Source organism: Corvus moneduloides, chromosome 4 (assembly GCF_009650955.1).
Source record: "Corvus moneduloides isolate bCorMon1 chromosome 4, bCorMon1.pri, whole genome shotgun sequence".
Classification (NCBI taxonomy): domain Eukaryota; kingdom Metazoa; phylum Chordata; class Aves; order Passeriformes; family Corvidae; genus Corvus; species Corvus moneduloides.
Genome location: NC_045479.1, coordinates 29,755,642 through 29,775,291, shown reverse-complemented (window position 1 = coordinate 29,775,291; position 19,650 = coordinate 29,755,642). Strand labels below are relative to the sequence as shown.

The window sequence follows — 19,650 nt, the reverse complement described above, 5'->3', positions numbered from 1 at the left end:
AACAGCTTAATCCAAGCAAAAATCTAGCAGGAAGCTTCAGAGTGAATCTTCTTGTAGAGCTGAGATCAGCAGTTATATCTGAATATCATAATACCAGCTGCTGAAACTACGATGAGGGAAAGATGAAAACTAACAGAACTGCTTGAAGGACCAAAAATGCAAATGTGGCATTAGAACATCTGTGGAGATAAAGCATCATACATAAACAATTATCTGGTTTGCAACAAAAAGAAAAAACCTTTCAATATAACTAAATAGCTGACCCAGCAGAAACATGCTCATCTTCTCCAAGAATGAGTCATCTCCACGAGATGCTTCACTAAATCTCTATAAACTTTCCCCTTTGATACCAGTAATTTTGCTACTGAGAAATTTCCTTTAGTTATCTGGACTTCATGTGGTCAGTCTCCAAAACTACAATGCATTTATTTTTCTAAGGCATCCAGTAGTATGAAATGCAGGTGCATGTATACACAACTCAGCTTCACTGATGGAGAAAAGAAGTAGATAAGTTCAACTAAATCAGCAGGGAATTCTTGCATTCCTCTGCAGTGAATGGAGACAGCAGCAAATAAACATTAAAAAATTAAACAATGTCCCTAAGCATTCAAATAGCTTAAAGTGAATCATCTTCTTAATATGAGAATAAAAACAAACAAGCGTTCAGTAACTCTCAGCAAGACATCTTCATCCATCTATCAAAATCAGACAACAATTTAAAATCAGAACAGATTAATTGACCCCAAATCATCAGGTCTGTCCCCCCACAAGCTGTGTTTTGTATTTGTGGATAGCTTTTTATGTCCTCTTTGCAGGCACAGAGCTGAACTTGCTGCGGCTTGTTTGCATCATGAAAAACCTTTTTTTGACTTAATTCCCCCAGAACTTCTTGACCCTGAGATTATCTCACTTGTCAGAGCATGGTGGCAATAATGCCAAGGTCGCAGGTGCAATCCCCATATGGGCCATCCACTCAAGAGCTGGACTCGATGATCCTTCTGGATCCCTTCCAACTCAGAACATCCTGCAAGTCTTGCTTCATTTTGTAACTTCTAGACCTGCACACAGACAAATGTGTGTTGGCAAACACATACACATGAGCACTTCCCACTCTCCTAGTTTTCCAGTATTCCTCAGCAGTCATAAATGACACTTCCAGCAAACGAATCCCTTCATGCCTATGGTCAACATCCTCATATTGCCCTGCAAACTCAGAAAGAAGAATAACACTAGACAGAAAACTTTGAGGTTAAAAATATACTGCTCGAGCTCCCTTCTCTTTGTTCATTAGATATTCTACAGACATGCATATGTGTAAACACACATTATTAATTTATGCCTCCCCGGTGCTTACAGCATTTCATAGGCGGAGTGAGCAGTTTACATGTGGCACTGCACGGTGGGTAGGGGCAACACCTACAGCATGCAGCCTTGACTTCAGTCTTTCAAAAGGCTGAGCAGTTGTCGGCTGGGCACTGTGTTGAATGCACAGTAAAAGAGGGCAGTGGGAAAAAACCAAAGAGTTCCTTTGAGAAAGGAACTTGTATCAGTCTTGCTACATTTTTACCCCAAAAAAGAAAAAATTAAGTGGACTTGTTCTGCTTGTTACAGGTTGATCGGAGAGATTTCTGAGTTGATTTTTAGTAAGCAATTCTTGAAAAAGATTTTTTAAATGTCATGAAGTTGCAATAAACCTTCAGATTTTTGTGAACATGACCAGTTTTCAACAACTAAGGACCCTTCCAAATCACTTCTGTTATGGCCAGTGGGTTTTAATTCTATAAATTGTGGACAGGCATTAAAGTAAGGAAAAAACCCATCTGGTAATTGGAATGAGCAAGGGCTTCTCACGTTCTGCAGAACCATTCAAAGAAGTGACAGCATCAGTGTCTCTAGTTTACTACAGTCCTGCTGCAGACGTGCTTTAAAATCCTGTTTTCAGCCACTAGTAAATTTGAAATTCTTTTCACTACAAGTTCTGTGGCACTTGGATACCTTTGAATGTTAGATATGGAGCTCTCAGTTACACTTACTTGTGTGTACCAAGCTAGAATTTATATACATAAATTATATGTGTGCACATAAACACACCAATACATATATAGATAGCCACATATAAAATAAAGAAGATGCAATAGTATCAGTTATTGAACCAAATATGAAGTCTTGCAGTTTTAATACTGAGCAGATGCTGTGTTTTCTTCTTACTAGCTGGGCTGCAAGCTAACAGGAGCACTTCTATCAGAACAGTGTCTCAGGAGGAGGGAAGAAATACATAATTTGTTCTAGCTGGCTTTTCCTAATTCCATTTAGTAGGATTAAATTGAATAAGTGGAGAAAATCTACCTAAGGTTCATATCCACGACGACAGTTTGCTGCCTGCAAGAAATTCCAGAAATATATCTTTAGTTTCTTATATGTATGTTGTCTTTCTGATTCAAATTTAACAACAGCAATTAAACTGATTTTGATCATCTAGGATTTGATCAGCATATAGTGCCACTGCTTTGGAAAATGGGGATTTCTACTCCTGACACATCATAATTCAGTTAGACCTTGTAGATCATGCTGTCAGTACTGGTCAGCATCAGTCTCTGAAGCAGCTATGGCAGAACTTAGGTGAGATACCTGCCTAGGTGAGATACCTGCTGCAATGGATACTCAGGACTAGTTTTTTGGACTTTGAATTTTGTATAGTTTTGCAAAGACACCAATGTATTCACGCAAGTATTGAATTACAGAATGGGTAAGATTGGAAGGGACCACTGGAAGTCATCCAGTCCATCTTCCCTGCTCAACCGGGGTCCCCTAGAACACATCACTCATGATTGTGTTGCAATGGCTTCTGAATATCTCCATAAAAGGAGACTCCACAGCCTCTATGGGCAGCCCATTCCAGTGCTCAGCCACCTGCACAGTGAAGAACTTCTTCCTCATGTTCGGGTGGGACTTCCTGTGTATCAGCTCCTGCCCATTGCCTCTTGTCCTATTGCTTGGCACCACTTAGAAGTCTGGCTTCATCCTCTTGACACCCTCCCTTCAGACACTTATACATTGAAGAATCTGATGACCTCAGATCATGTGGCATCTGGGTAGAACACAGAAACTATTTTCAAGAATTTAGGAATGCACACATAGACGTCATTGACCTAATTTATGGCCAGTGGCTCTTCCATAAGGTTATTTCAAAGGCGCACTGATATTTTATTAAATTATCCATCACTCGGGGCTATAGAACAAGCACCATTTGTTAAAACTTAACTTTTCCGGATAATCTACTTGATCTTTTCACTTCATTTTGAATCTGCCTTTCCTTCAGAGAAATCTGGAGCGTATCAGGGTGAAGCACTAACAAAACAACAGAGAAAAACCCCACCAGAGTTAACATTCAGACATGGTCCCAGTACTAACACTGATAAACAGGAAGTTTGAAAGGCCTCCCTTCTGCTGCAACCTTTTATTAAGATTCAACCTCAATCTTTCTACACCCTGGGATTTTGTGATTTACTTGAAAGATTTGATACATACAGGGATCTTTCAAATAAAGCCTGAAGGATATTTTTTATTATATATATAAATTCTTTGTAGCAGTTGTGCTTTAGTACAACCTAAACAAATACAGCTATGTGATACTGCTAAGCAAATCAGCAATCATACTGTTCCCGGAGCAGAAACTCTTGAGCATTGTGTTGGGCTCCATACCACCACCAGGGGTATTGTCATGTGGTTTTGTACTGTCAGCACAGGACGAATTTTACTCCTCAGACAATTTACAACTAATCTCATTTCTGTCAGCTTCTCTAAAAGATGGAAGACAGTGGATGGATGCCTGAGACAGCTGAATTAGAAATAAATTGCAAGAAAGATAGGTCTTGTTAACTGGACTCTTCTGCTGAAGGCTGATGCCTCAGCTGTGTACTGATGGAAATTCTTGTCAGCCCAGATTGGTTTTGGCCATGCTATGTCATTTAAATGTTACAAGAATAACAGAATGGGGTTATTTTGTGGCAGCAGCCAGTTTTCAAGGGAAGTTAAAAGCATGTGGGCATTAAGAAAGTTATAACTGATATTCTAAATATGGGAACAAAGCTAAGCAATCTGCTGTGTAGGTGATACTGCAAGACACACAAAGGCTTGCCTGAAATAATCCACCCCAGCTGTTGGCATGCTGTAATGTAAAGCTGCTGTGTTTTAAATTTGGTCTGAGATGAAAAGACTCAATGTAAACAATCTGCTTATATTTGTGAAAATTTCTTTCTCAATATATATCAGTCGCTGGAAGCCTAGAAAATTAAAACCAGCGTGTAGTGCACATTTTGGCTGCAGTGCTGGTAAAAAACCCTGTGCTTTTTTTGTCCCAGGTGAGGGACAGCAAGCACTTTCAGTTTAACATGGTTTCATTTGCTCTGAAGTTACACATCTTCTCTTTCTGCCAGCAAGAGCAGAGGATGAGGGGGCTGGGGTGGCAGATGTCACCTACCTCAGGAGTTGGCCTGCAGGTGCACATCCTGCTTTGTTCACTCATGGAATGGGTGAAAACTCTGCTGAGAGATATCGTTGCCTCTACTGGTAAGATAGGATAAATTTTTAAGCAGTTTTTTTCTCTTTAAATCTGCCTGCAGACTTATCTCCTAATGCCAGCTACCCTGGATATGTACCCAGCAAGAACTGCTTTACACTAGTTCATCTCAGGGGGAAAAGAGGTGCACCACAGGTAGCTGCGCCTTATTGTTGCTATGTTTTTCAAATATTTTCACATTACAGGACCCCAGGGACTGTCACAGAAAGCTACCTGAGCACATACAATTTCATGACCCTTCTCCAGGTGCATTTTGACAAAATGGACACAGGGATGGGGACAGAGGAACCAGCTCAGCTCCTAAGGCTTCTTTGAAAGCCTTTACAGTAAAGCAGAGATGAATCCTACGTAAGCACCTGACAGACAAAATAGGGGAGTATGTAGTACTTGGCATCGGCTTTTATGCAGGGGGGAACAAGAATGGAAGAAGGTACTTAAAACACTTTTCTGCTTCATGGGCAGCCTCCTGAAATAGCTCCTACCTTCGCCTTCATCTGTGCTTCCCAACAATGAAAATAAAATGCATAGCAACAGGAAAGGAAATCTTCGGTAATCTTTCCAACTGCCAGCCAGGAGTATCCATGAACACTGTATTATGCCTTCAATTTTTTATGTAACTTGAAATGTCCATGTAGTCAGGTCATTTAAAATCTCACAAAAATCTCAAATCCTTTTAAAGCTAAAGACATTAGTCAAACTGTGAACCAGAAAACTATTCTATTGGTTTTTGTTTACATTATCTGCCAGTGTTGCAAACCTATTTCTCACTCAGAAGACTTACTTTAACTCATGTCTTGTACAATCATCCAGACGTATGGGGAGGAGAAAGTGATAGGACACGGAATAGCACAGGGGAGGCAGCAGCAGTATGGGAATAGCACGACAGGAGAGAAGGAAAACTTGAGCAGTGGCTCTATGTTTGCATTCCTCAGAGCAAAAAGCACACGGTTTTTTAAGTACACAATCGCCGTTTTGAGCTCCCCGGGGAGACGGTCGCTGCTGGAAGGAGCCCGTGAGACAAGGCAGCAGCCGCTGGCACACGCGGCGTGGGACGTGCAGCAGAACCGAGTGCGACTTTTGGCTGCCCTGCAGAGCCCGCAGGCTCTGCGGACTGACAGCGGGCTGCGCAGGGCCCGCACCGGCACCGGGGGGCTGCGGGCTCCGTCCGCCGGACGGCAGCGCACCTGGAGGAGCCGGCACATGCCGAGGCGGTAACCGAGCGGCCGTGTCAGAGGCTGGTTAGCTCTGCCAGGGCACTGCGCCATCCCTCCCAACAGTTGTAACATAAGCTCCTGATCCTTCCCTTAGATAACCTGGAGCGCGGCAAAAGACAAGATGCTTGTCATGGAGAAAGCTGGAGGCAACAGCTCCTAGTGTGCTTGTTCTGGGCCCTGTGCCCGCCACGGCCCAGAAAGGACCATCTCTCTGCGAGCTGCACGACGACGCGTTGGAATGTGGCAGCACAGCAAACACGGAAGTCTGCACTTGCTGAAAGATGTTTTGATGTTCCCTATGAAGCCTGTAGCTCATGTGTATGATCAGCCCTTGTTGTTAAACTGAGTTTTGAGAACATTACTGTTGGCCTGTAAACCATTTATCTATATTGTGCAGCACAATTCGCATAGGTTGGGGGGCATCCAGGTTCCTCAGCAGTTGAGTGATCTGTGTAATTCAGTCAAGATTTTAAATTGTCTCATGATCTTTTTAAGTCATCATATTAAAAAACTGCACAAACACAATAGCACAGATCTGAAGCATGCACATACACCCAGAGAAGTCAGCCTCAACTTCTAAATAACTCAGTAATTTCTTGCCCAGCATTTATACAATGACAGCAAAGACAGTGTTTTTAAGACTCTCCTTTTTTTATGATAGTTATACAACAAGGTAATTGAGGACAGCTAATTGAGGACAGCTGAGGTCATAGTTCTGTAACTGAGTTCCCAGCCCTGACAACAGAAACTGGTGTCTGATCTTTAGTTCACAGTAAGGTTTTTAACCTCATTTCCACCCACCACAACTGTTATAAAATTCCTCTTATGTGTGTTGGCTTCTCATTTTTCTTAGCCTATGGAGGCTGTAATGTGGTTCCTTCACAAGGCTGAACTCTTAAGTCTGCCAAGAAAGAAAGCCTATGGTACACGGTAGCTCAAATAATTTAGGCCCAATAATGAAACAGAAGACCTACAAACTTAAGTGTTTGCTAGATTTTTCCTTACATGGCTACCGAATTCCACTACCATAAAAATTTTCTTAAAAGCTTGGACTATTTGAGGATGCAGAGCAAAAATAATTGAAAAAAGAGAGATGAAATATGTTGAGGACAACAACATGCTAATCTTATAGAACAACAAGTCTAGTCAGGTATAGTGAATCACAGCATGAGAAATCACAGATGTACTTGAAATGGACTTTATTTTACTGGCACCTGGGTAATGATACCAAGAGTTGTGAAACTTTGGGGTTTGGCTATGGGGATGACTAATACCAATAAATCAGTGCAGCAAAGTAGGTCACAGAGTCCCCACCTCACCTGCTGCTCCCAGAGTCACAAGAGGCTGACGCCCTTGCTGTGATTTCACATTAGTTTGGCACTTGAAACTATTTCTTTATTTCAAATAACTCTCTTACATTTTACACAGGGTTTATTTTTCCAACATTTTAGTCAGTTGATTCAGGTGCACAACAAATGGTCCCTGGATTTACACTGATAAGCAAAAGACCCTTAATTAAAATGCCAGTTAAAATGGTAGCACAATTACAGGGACAATTTTCTCTGAGCAATGGGTATTCACGACCAACTGTAATGATTAAATTTCTGCCAAAATGTTCTTCATTTTGAACTACTGCTAGTCAGCAAAGTAGTTGGAATACATAAATTAGACTCCCCCAGAGAATAATATTCTGGACAAAGAGTTAATCTAGTGGCAACTAGAATTTTGAATGGATTTATCATCTCCCCATTTTGTGGAATTTAATAAAAATGCCACCACAGATAATAGACCATAAATAGAACTTAGGCTTTTCTATTCAGTTAGCATTGCCTCATCTAAGGCAAACTACTTGTGTCAAAGAAAGATCTTATTTAATTTTCAGTGTGCCAATAACCCAAGCAATAATGATGCAGAAGAAAAATTGTTATAGACTGCAATTTAAGAACTGTTTATTACTTTATGCAATTGTTTGCAATGTTTCTGTAATCCTAGCTGGTCTTTATCCACTGCAGTGGGAAATCCAGTACATCATAGTGCAATGACCAAAGGAAGTGCTACTTCTGACACTTCAGCTGTGCTCCTACTCAAGAAGAGCATTGCAAAAGGCATTGTGCATTGAATGCCACATAAACACCTGGCATGCTGCTCCAAATCCGTTAGCCATGGACCCAGCTACACCTCCAGGAGTATTTTCCAGCAATTCCATGTTTCAGCAGCCCACATATAAGATGCCTGAGGTCTGTCCTGAGCATACCTGAAACCCACAGCACATGAGCCCGGAAAGAGCTAACCCCAACAGGGTGCCTCATGCTGCTGCTCATGCTCACAGCACCCCTTCTGCCTCTCCTGCCCTCAAAGCTGCACAGACACCATTATACTCTCCAGATATTGGTGTTACCCATTAGCAACATCAGTTCACCTCAAAAAACTACGTGCAGGCTAGAACTCAGACTTCATATGGTTGGTATTTTTAGTTTGGGTACACACTACCTTTTATCTTTCCAATTCATTGAAAAAGTCTGTAATTTGTGACTTACAGCTTCTTGTACTGTACATTAACATCATGCTAATGATACAAATGTCACACCTGTCTCAATGCTGTCATTAGAAATCCATGTCATTTATTTATTTTCAACCATTCACTAGTTGAAAATAAATAAATAGTTACATAGACAAACACTGAGATTTTGAAAGCCATTCATGACTTTGCCTAAGTTAGTGCTGGTGGTGTGGAGAATCTGGGACTCAGATTTGCAGTCAGACATTAGGGACCACACTGCCTCAGCCTTCAGCATCAGTAAAGCAGTTTATTGAATCAGAACTGCAGAACGCTAACTTGAAAATCAACTTGATGGTAACCTACCCATTAAAACCCCCAAATGGCAAATGGTTACAGCTTCAGTACTATTGCCACCTACAGATACTCCTCTTATCCTTCATTACAGAAAAGTGAAAGGGAAAAAAAAGCTATGAAACATGCTGTCCTGGCATTACTTTCTGATAAATTCAATCACTACCATGTAATTCACTGACGATTAACATCAGTTCTCTGGGTAAAAGCTACAGCTGAACATCTACTCACTTGAATGCAGAAAAAAATGTTAATAAATTCAGTGGTAGAAAGGCTAAAAATATAAATTCTGCTTAGGGAAAAAAAAGACTTGCCCTATATGATCAGGCACTATCTTAGATATTTTCTGCAGAAAGTAAAAAACTGTAGAGGACATGCTCAGTGGTAGAGCCCAGGCAATGAAGCATGCCAGTGTTCAGGTTTGTCTGGGGCAGCAAAAACCCTGTAGCCAAAGCTAGTTCAGGCCTTGGCTGAATGGCAAGTTAATGGGTTTGGTGAGTGCATACTGCAGCTGAGAACACAAAGTGAGAGGATGTGGTTGTCTTCCTTCGCTGCGCCTTGCTTCAGACAGGGAGCAATGGCCTTCAGTTTTTGAAAGTTACAGTGCGAAGTGACTTCCAAGCAACCTCTCTAAACTTAGATGGTTTTTCTCTTCATTTTGAAATGTACTTTTTTCTTTAAAAAACAAATGGTAATTTTATCATAGTTTTTATTGGTAACTACAATACTTGTTGCTCAGACTGACCATCACCTATGAATGAGTCAATCGCAAATGTTTCCAAATGTAGTACTTCAGCTTATTTGAATTCCTATCTTAGTTACTTGCACTACAATTTCCAGACCAAAAAAAAAAAAAAAAAGCAAGCTGTAAGTGCTAACCAAATTATTAGCAATATAGTCAGAATAATGAAATAAACTGCTTTTGGCACATTTTAGTTCTACCATGCACACTACTGAGTAGCACTGAAAGCATTAGGACAACACGGTGTATGAGCATGGGTGTGGCACACAAGATCTCAGAAAACCAAATAACGTAATGGCCTCAATTTAAAAAAAAAAACAAAACAAACAAAAAAAACCCACTAAAAACAAGGATCTGATTTTAATAGTGCTTCCCAGTTTTACTGAGGTGAATGGGTGCAAGTACTGACAAAAAGATGAGTGATGTTGTCGGGAAAGGTGAATAATAGCACAGCCACGGATTTATCTTCACTGCTGCCCAACACCACGTTAACAGTCTATATATTCACAACATTTCTGGCAGAGCTAAATTGCTGCAACTAATAATTCAGCTATAGCTGAGGCTTGTAATTATTTCAGAATCAGGAAGCCATAATATACCCACTCTGAAAACACAATTATTTAGCATGTGCATGAATACAAATGATGTTGATATCTCTTGGTCTTTTATATTAATGGGTCATTTCAATACAAATGTGGATATTTCTTTTGGCATGCCTTTCGTCATGCTTATGTGCATTAAAAATTATGAGTTGATAAATGAAACACAGACACCACTTAAATCAACATACCAGATAAACCCAACTGGATGTGAAACTCCATGGAATAAGGTACAAACCAGGCATAAGTTACTACCCTGGACATCTCCAAAATCCTATCTATTCAGGAGAAGCAGGTTCACATTATACAAAGAGAAATTACAGAAATTCCTTGCTAGAAGTACCTTTTTTTCAGTGTTCTATTTCTGTGGTAAATGGCCAAGTTTGAACTTTACCAGGCTCAGGACCCTTTACTAGATTTCAAAAAGGTAGTGAAAAAACTATTTTCTTTTCCTCATTTTCTCACACTTTCATTTGACAACATTTGTGCACAATTGAGTTCTAGCTGTGTCTCCTTGTTGTATGGGGTCTTTCCATGGCAAAACAAAGAACAGGTTGTATTTCAACAGTTGAACTAGGGAGAAAGAAAAACAACAGGAAAAAATTATTTATGCAAGCATCATCCTTGAAGCAATTACCTGTATTTCTGTATTTAACTATATTTAACTTAATGATATCTAATTAATCAGGTATTTCTACTGAGTAGTCAGGAAATGTCTCAGAGCACAAAACATACAGCATTTTAACAGATACAAGCAGCATGAAATGCACCCATCTGAAATCAGAAGATGCTCACAAACCACTGTAAATCTCACAATTGGGATAGCAGACCAGCTAAGGCGGGCCAGCATTACAGCCAAACCAGCTATTGACCATTTCACCCCTAGAAAATAACATCTTTCTAATTCCTTCTTAGGCTTAAAGAAAGCAGGTTTAGATAAGATACTAGGAAGAAATTCTTTACTATGAGGGTGCTGAGACACTAACAGGTTGCCCAGAGAAGTTGTGGACTCCCCATCCCTGGAAGAGACCAGGCTGGATGAGGCTCTGGTCTAATAGAAGATGTCCCCACCCATGGCAGAAGGATTGGATGGGACCAGATGATTTTTAAGATCTCTCCCAACCCAAACCATTCTGTGAACTTTCTGAACTAGTGTGAAGGCACTGACCAAGAAACTGTGTGTTAAAAGAGTCATGGCTTCTGTCTTCTATACCACAAGAGAAGGGCCATGCAACACGAGTGAGGGATGGGGAGAACAGCTGGGAGCCGAGAGTTATGCTGACTCAGTGCCACCAGCTGGAAGGTCTGAGACCATAGCACAGGAAAGGCCCAGCACTTGGAAAACAAGTGAAAAAGGCCTCTTAAAGTGCCCTCTTGGAGACCAAGGCAGAAACTGCAGCTTATATCCAAGGAACTCCAAGGTTCTCTCCCATAGGACATATATTAGTTCTGGCTTTGATATAAATACACATAAGAAAAACAACCAAGGTATCTTCAGACGCTGAATAATCCAAGTTAATAAACCCACATTGTTCAAGTAGTAACATCTCCAGTGGTGTTTAGAGGCTTATGCGTGTACAGTGACTCTCTTTCCTCACACACGTGGGAGACTCCGGCATTTTATCCTATGGGAAAGAACAATGATTTTTTTTTGCAAAGAACTAATATATTCTTAAACACACTATAAAAAGTCTGATTTCATTAAATTAAGCAAGAGTTTTGCCTCTGAGTTGCACTTTCACCCATTTTCCCTCATACTGTAATAGGGATTTTTCTTATCTTTTATGCAGATAAAATCTGACCTGTGGCCTATGTCAACACGAAAGGAAAGCAGAAGTGCTATAAAATTTTGCTAAAAGTTTCACTTCCGTGTTTGTCCAAAAATGTAAAGTGTTTAACCTTTAAAATCCTTTTGATTATAAATGTGAAGTGGAAACAGTACATTCACTTGGAGTATGCACATTTTTTGACTGAACATTTTTTACAGATAGTGTCTGAGTTATATCAATTTTTTAATGGAAGTACAGTGTTTTGGGTACAACACTGCAAAGTCTGAGTTCTTTTTGTGGACAACACTGCAAAGCCTATTCAGGGGCTTCAGTCCTACCATCAAAATAACTTGAGTATTTTTAAGAATCTAGCCCTTAACTGCTTAAGTATAAAACTCTCTCAGATTATCTGCTTAATTCATTGGGCATTAAAGCTCTGACTCATCAGTAGATATAGATGAGCTTAAGAAAGCTTAAAATCATTTTCTGTTTTGACAATCTGCCCATTTAAATGCCTGTCTCCCTCCTCACAGGACTGGATCAGCTTCTAGTGAAGATGATGCTGTATCACTGTGGAATATTAATGTAAATTGGCATCAGTTCTGGCCTTTCCTAGCAATGATTTGGGCTTTCCAGCTATGATTTATGCAGATCTGCAACTGGTCTATGGTTAGTCAAGCAATCCTAGCAGCAGGGGCAGAAATCTTCGAAGAACACGGTAAAAAGCTTAGGGAAGAATTGCTACACCAGACTTAACATAAGCTGTCCCTACTTATGAGCCAAAATTTTTGAGAACTGAAATAGAAACCTGAGTTCAAATGCCATTAACAGACTCTCTTTAGTGTCTTTTTTTAAAGAAGAGTATTAAGAACAGGTGAAAAAAAGCTAACTGTATCTTGTTGGCAAATGCAGACATGACCTGTACTTTTAATTCACTGCTGTTTGTTTTACAGCAGGTCATTATTCTCATTAATTGCTAAGCTACTGGTAGATTCCTTGACATTTTGGATGAAAGATCAACCTGGATTTAATAAAGTGATCGAGAGGAAAGAGGTTATAACTCTTCAGCTTAAAAGTCTGCCAAAGCAATGGCATTGTGCAAACTGACATCATGACAGGCAGTAGCTTATTGATACAGCAGTCCATTTTTTAATCAGGGTGACATAATACAGCTATTGTCTGGCATGACATATAATTGCATCATACATGCATGACCAAGATTTACTGAAAATCCAGCAGTGTCCTCTCCTGATTCCTCCTACTTAGAAGTTCAAGGTAGGCAAGGTAGGCAGGAAGGTGTGAGAGGATTTACACAGGTCTGTTTTCATCCATGAACAAAGAAATGCTATTTTTGTATTTAAGTGTACATCTAGCAGCACTGCCCATGATACAAGGACATTTAGGGTCGTGGGGTTCTAGCTTTCCAGTCATCATCATTCAGAACTACTAAGAAGTTTGACTAGTATCAGATCTGAGCATACAGATACACTTTTCCAGAGGCACTCACTAGGAACAGCCTTTGACATGTGAGCAGAGCAAGGGGCTCAGACATCTCCCACTCTGAAATGAGACACGCTAACTGGTGTGTTTTAGACTAAGTGAAATCAGCTTTTTCAAGCAATGATTGTTTTTTTACAGGTAATTTATCCTGGAGAAATATGAGCAAATCTTGTTTACTCCAAAGCACACATCACATGGCAGAAACATCAGACAACAGACACTCAGGCTGAACTGAGTAAAAATAACCTGGCAGGAGGATGAAAGGAATAATGATAATGTGCTCTGTGCCAACTTGGGGCTGGGAAAGTTGGAGCAGGAATTTTGTTTATGAATGCTGAAACATTTAAGTACGTGCAAGGAGAAGGAAATGGGAAAATATCCTAAACCCCTTCTGATATTAGGTGCTTCCAGTGTGACCCCCTCAAAAAGTGAAGTTTTGCTAAACCAAGTAACTGGATTCTGCCAGGCTGCAGAAGTATCATCAATCACATGTTGCTATAGGTAACAGAGTATTTCTAGAAAATTAAATTTAAAAGGCAGCCCAGTAGATTGATAGATTCAAAAGCCTAATGACATTCACAGTGGAGTATATTGAATATTATAAAATTTGGGAAATGAGAAGGATTTTGTAGAAATATCCCCTAAAATTGCACACTTGAAAGTGCAGCAAGATACATTAGGAATTAGCAAGGCACGAAATTGTCTCACAAAGGAAATAATTTCTATGAAACACAGTGATAAACAACACAGGAAAATTACAGATAATGATCAGCATTTTTGTGCTACTTTCCATAGACTGTTCTGTCACTCATTCTGAGTAAATGAGTAAGGAACTTGTCTCCAGCCAGTAAAACCAAGAATAAGGAAAATCCTGTGTTATCCTAGTTCACTGTGTCTTGACATATGCAGAGATGAAGCACATATCATTTTGGGGTATATCTGAACTGACAAAGAAGGTACTTTCTTTGGAGAAAGGCTCTCCACATGTCTGTGATACCTGCAAAGGGTGGCCCGTTGCCTGAGCAGTCAGCCAATCAATCAAGTCCCTTTTCCACCAGTAGAGAAAGTCTCCTGCTGAGTATGGCATACACTGTTTATACTTCCACCCCTGCTTACTGAGTAGGGCTCTCAGCCCTCAACTGCTTGATATGGAACAATTACTCTGGTAAAGTGGGGATTTACTACATTAACTGTGTGCAATGGTTTTCAGGATAAAGTCTAGGAACAGCTGAGCTACTGAGACAGATGAGACTGAACTCAATTCACTGTCAAGAGTTAATAAGTGGGTCATGTGAAAGCACACAGCAAGTTACACAGTCATAACTGGAAAATTATTCTCTATGTACAGGTTAGAATAAAAGCTTGATTTGTTTTCATTTGGGACAGTGGAGTTTTTTAGGCTAGAAGTATTGTTAAATAATGCTAATTAGCCATTAAAAAGCACACTACGCCTGCAAACAGCTCTTCAATAGTTAGATACAGTGAGTATTTCTATTCAATATCCTTGTGTTATCTGCATTAGGCTCATTTTTTAGCACTGGAAATTGAGGTCTTTAGATGAAACACCCCAAATTACAGACAATTATCTTATTTACAGATGGATTATCAATAGGCATGTTATGAGTCAATGACAAAATTCCGCTGCAAGTCTGAGTCTGTGACTTTGGTTCTTCTCTAGTAAAAACTCCCTTCCAGGCATGAGGAAAGGCAGAAATAAGTAGGCAAAATAGACTGATAGATTTTAGCTGATCTGCAGAAGGCTGGAGTCTACAAAGCAGTCCTTTACAAACAGAGCATTTGTAAGGCTCCTCACTCTGATGTCAAAACTCTTACATAAACAAAGGGATTTCCTTTACCTGAATTGCACACACAACACACGCACACACACACAAAAAAGGCAAATATAGATGGAGATGTGTGGGGAGCTGAAAGATTACCTCTACCAGTCCTATCTGATCCATCCTTCAGAAGCAGCCAAATGGCTGCTACAAGGGGTTCCACAATAGCTAAACTTGCCTTCGGCCTCTTCTCAATTGTTTCCTCAGGGATCTCAAACCCACTGGCCATCTCCAGCTACTTTTGTGCCATATGCTGGGGATTGCTGGTACAAGAGGAAGGTTTACCACCAGAGTGGCCCAGTGTCACCAGTTAACAAAATTCTGACACATACACAAAGCACCTCTCTGATGTAGATCACCATGGCACACTTAGGCATGAATTATTCTAGTCATAACTGGAATCTCCACTGCTGAAATGTCTGTTGTCACCAGGTTACCAGTTGCCTGAATCTTTATATTAGGCATGGATATGGAGAGGAACAGCATCCTTCACCTGAACATAGTATCCCAGTTTTTCCCAGTATCTTCATCTGATGAAAGCCATACATGAGTATTTGCCCTTCTAGCAAAATAACCAGCCTCAAGGAGTGTTGGCTTGCACTCAACATGAACAAATCAAATCCACAGGGATAAATACCTATTTTCCCATTTTTCAAGGGAGACAAACAAATTGTTACACAACTGTCATTGGCTATACCTATTTTTGAGCAAAACATAGAGAATACAGAGACAACTTTGCCAGACCCTTTCAAAACAATCCATGTCAGATAAAACATCAAAAATAAACAGTTACCTGTAACAGGTTTGGTATGGGATTCCTTGTTTTACCTGAAGATACTGAATTTTTTGAGAAAAAGCCAGCTTCCTTCAGACTGATATATCTCCCATTATTTTGACCAGTTCTCCCCTTTTCCCTTTGACTTTCTTTAATCTTCTGAAATTTAATTGTCTTCTCCAAGGATTCCTACTGGTTCCAATATGAAGAACAGACAATTCACCACAAAAATATCTTCCAGGCATATACTAAATATGATACCTCCTTCAAATCTTAGCAGAGGTCCAGATCTCCTCAGGTTCTCGGTAATATTAAAGCTTTCATCACTCTACCCATCTAGTAGCTTTGAAAAAAGAAAAAAAAAAACTACCAAAAAAAAGTAACATCTGAGCAGGCACATCTGACAGAACAGAAGCAGAAGAAAACAATGATCAGTGTCTTCCTTTCAAGCCCTTTTTTGCATGTCAAGTGCAGTTTGTGCCTTATCTCCTTGACATCCTTCCCTTCAGCCAACCCACTTCCACAAGTGCCACACAGTAGCTGGTTGTTGGCACACAGAGTGACGACACAGTCGTAGGAACAGCACATACCTTGTGTGTAAGTGAGAGAGCTGGTATGTAGCAAAAGTGGGGAAATCAAACTTTCTGAATAGTGAACACATCTGGCTCTAAATGCTCATTTCTCACCTTCTCCTAATTCCAGAACACAGCTTGTAGACTCCACATGCCTGACAGACCAAACAGCACATCATAAGCAAAATGCCTAAACTGACGGATACCTGGTTGTTGGGGCTGTGTTTTTCAGTACGTGTCACTAAGTCTTAGCTTGGTTGATTGAAGAGAGTATATTTGAGTTCTGCACACAATGCTGACAATTTCCACTCGTATGCATGTAAATAAAGGAAGTGAGGCTGTAATACCAATAAAGGAAATGGTTTTATTGCACACATGCTCTTTAGGCAACTGCCTTCACATTTCCCCCAGGGTAGGAGCACCCTGCACAGCATTAGACTACAGAGAAGAGGCTCAGCAATGTGTCAGGCTAAGTAACTCATAAGGTAAAACTGTCAGGATCCTCAAGAACTGGATCTAGACTGAAGTTCAGCATCAAAGGCTGTAACATAGTTCTTGCATATAATTATAATGCTAGAGTAGAGAGATTGCATGAGTTTCTAATATATGCCATTCCTCATCCTTCCTCTAATGACTTCTCAGCAGAATGCAGGCTCTGTGTTCTTTTCAGCTCCTGAAACGTGTGTCATTCAAACGATGCACAGATCTTTCTTGGGATAAAATAATCAGGTTTTTAAAATCAGATAAGAATATTCACAGCCTATTTAAATCACGTTAGGAAATACCAATTCCAAATGTGATGCAAACACAGAAATTAAAAAGACAACAACCTTCTTTATTTCTGTGGAATGCAAGAGTAATTTCACTCTTGACATTTTCTCTAATCAATCAATCATTCTCCTATTTGGCCATTGCATAAGAATGATATAATATTAACAGCATCCCTTTGGTTTTAATTCCTTACTGTAGGCAGCTATAAAATCTTGAGTGGGTCAGAATGTGCAACTACAAACCACTGTTGCTAATTTTAGGTTTTATTCTTGTGCCCCCGTAACTCAGACTCAGTCACTTCAACAAGCTGTTGAGAACTCTCTGAATCCCATCAGGAGCGCTGTCTTGTAAACACTGTTTTCCTAAGATTGCACATTTCTCCGTGAAGAACAAGTAAATCCCTATGCTGGCTACCAGAGAGGACATTCAGATACTACTTTCTTCTGTTTTCTTGAAGGGCAGATAAACACTGCACTTCTGTCCAGACAAAGGTTAGGTCAGACCATGACCTTTCCTACACCTAGAGTAAGAGTCCTCATGGCACCAGCTGTCTCTACAGTGCAGCTGCACACGGGCAAAGTAATCAATTTTTGACAGGGACTGTGTACAGCTGAGAAGTTGGTAGCCTCCTCAATTCCCCATCCATCAACAGCTAGCTAATAGACAGAAAAGAGTAAGCAGTGGCTGGGATCCCACACAACCTTTCCAAGGGGATCATGCTCGCAGTGTGTTTTCTTAGCGTCATTTACTTGTCTGTCACTTCTGGCTCGTGTCCTCTTGTGTTCTTGGGCCAGGAGACCTCAATCACTTGACAAACTTTGATTCCTTGATATCAGTGGGAGAGGTGTATAAGCCTTCCTGCACACTTGCATGTAGAACCAAGGGAGGGCTCTACTGTCCCATCACAGCCCTGGCAACTATCACGATTTTGGCCAAATTTCCTGACATTTAGTGTTTCTCAAAGCTCCCAGTCCTGGAATGATAAAACCAAGTGAGATTCTCAGCTTCAATACTTTTTAATAGTGTAAATTTGTGATTACAAAGCTGAAAACGGTCATGCGTGTCATCTGACACCTCATAAAACAGAGGGCAAAGAGAAAAAAGTCACTTTTTAATCTCATTACTTAGGAAAGTCTGATTCATGGCTGCTAAGAATAAAAATTGGCAGAGAAGATGTAATACAGCTAAATGCTGCATTGAAGAAGTTGTACATCCTGCCCCCAAACTTTGATGTAGCTAAAAATTAATATCATGGAGTGTTTTTGCAGAAACAACTCACTCAAATCCTAAAATTCAACTACGGTAGGAACTGGACTCTCTACAGCAGCCCAAAGATACCATTGCCTCAGCACAGGCTGAAGATGGCCAATAGATGATGCTTTTCAAAAGCAAACCTACTTGATTGCTTACATATTTTCTGGCTCTGAGTCTGTTAAAAAAAAAAAAAAAAAAAAATCACTGAAGCTGATGAAAACAAAGCAATTGACAAAGTCAAGCCATAAGATGCAATTAGTCCCAGACATTATTATTGCAACTGCTTGTCTAGTTCCCCAGCACTCCTCCACTTTCAGCCATTGGGTAGAAACAACTTGCACAAAAAAATCTATTTAGAGAATTCATTAGGAACAGTCCAAGTTAATTGTGGCATGAATACAGATCAATGTTAAGCTTTTAATTAAAAGATGCCAAATCTAACTAGGTCCTTGAAATACCTTTAGATAATACGAATGTGTCTGGGGTATGTATTAAAGGCACATTGTTTTGGTTTTCTTGCTCTCAGGTCATTATACAAACTGACTCATTTAAGGCCATTTAAATGAAAATAGCTTTTAGAAACACCATAATAGACACTAGAAAACACCTTTATCAAAGATGAAAACAGTCTCTTGTATATTTATGAAAAAGAGTTTTTTAAGACACTATAAGCCACAATTCTATTCTAGAATATTTCTAAAGGGATTCATCTACAAGATACACCTGTCTGGGAAATAACACCCATCTCTTCCACCCAGTCAGAAGAGAGCAGGGGGAAAGGGAAATACAGAGTGCACCCCAGGTTATTTAACCTTTCAGTGAATACTCTTGAGTTTCTAATGAGTTTCCACTTCACAAGTCTCCTGTTTTAACAGATAATACTCAACCTTTCCAATAAAACTGGAACTCTGACAAATGCACATATTTTTCACATTTCCAGAGTAGTGTCTCCATAACAGTGATGAGAAATGGATAAAATTAATCATTTTTTTATCAATTGATAATCTGAAAAGTTTTTATTGAAATTAATAAAGTCAGATATTTGTAAAGCAATTAGCTTAAAGTATTTTTAGCTGGAAGTGTCCAATCTTCCAGATAAATTCAGAAGAAACTTTTACACTTCCCACAAAACCAGTGGGAGGACAGTAGTATCACTTCCCTTTATAAGCAAGTAGTTAGTTAATCT

General features: G+C 39.9%; 1 protein-coding gene across 3 annotated transcripts in view; it reads right to left on the bottom strand.

The window, feature by feature from the left end:
* TMCC3 (transmembrane and coiled-coil domain family 3) overlaps window positions 1-19,650 on the bottom strand; it is a 133,265-nt gene that overhangs the window by 55,747 nt on the left and 57,868 nt on the right. Inside the window, exon 1 of one of the 3 annotated variants that reach the window (XM_032106509.1) lies at window positions 15,886-16,171. The exons of the other annotated variants lie outside the window; for them this stretch is intronic. The gene's annotated coding sequence lies outside the window, so the exon portion shown is untranslated. Of the gene's footprint in view, window positions 1-15,885; window positions 16,172-19,650 lie in introns of those variants that run through there. 3 annotated transcript variants of the gene reach the window in all.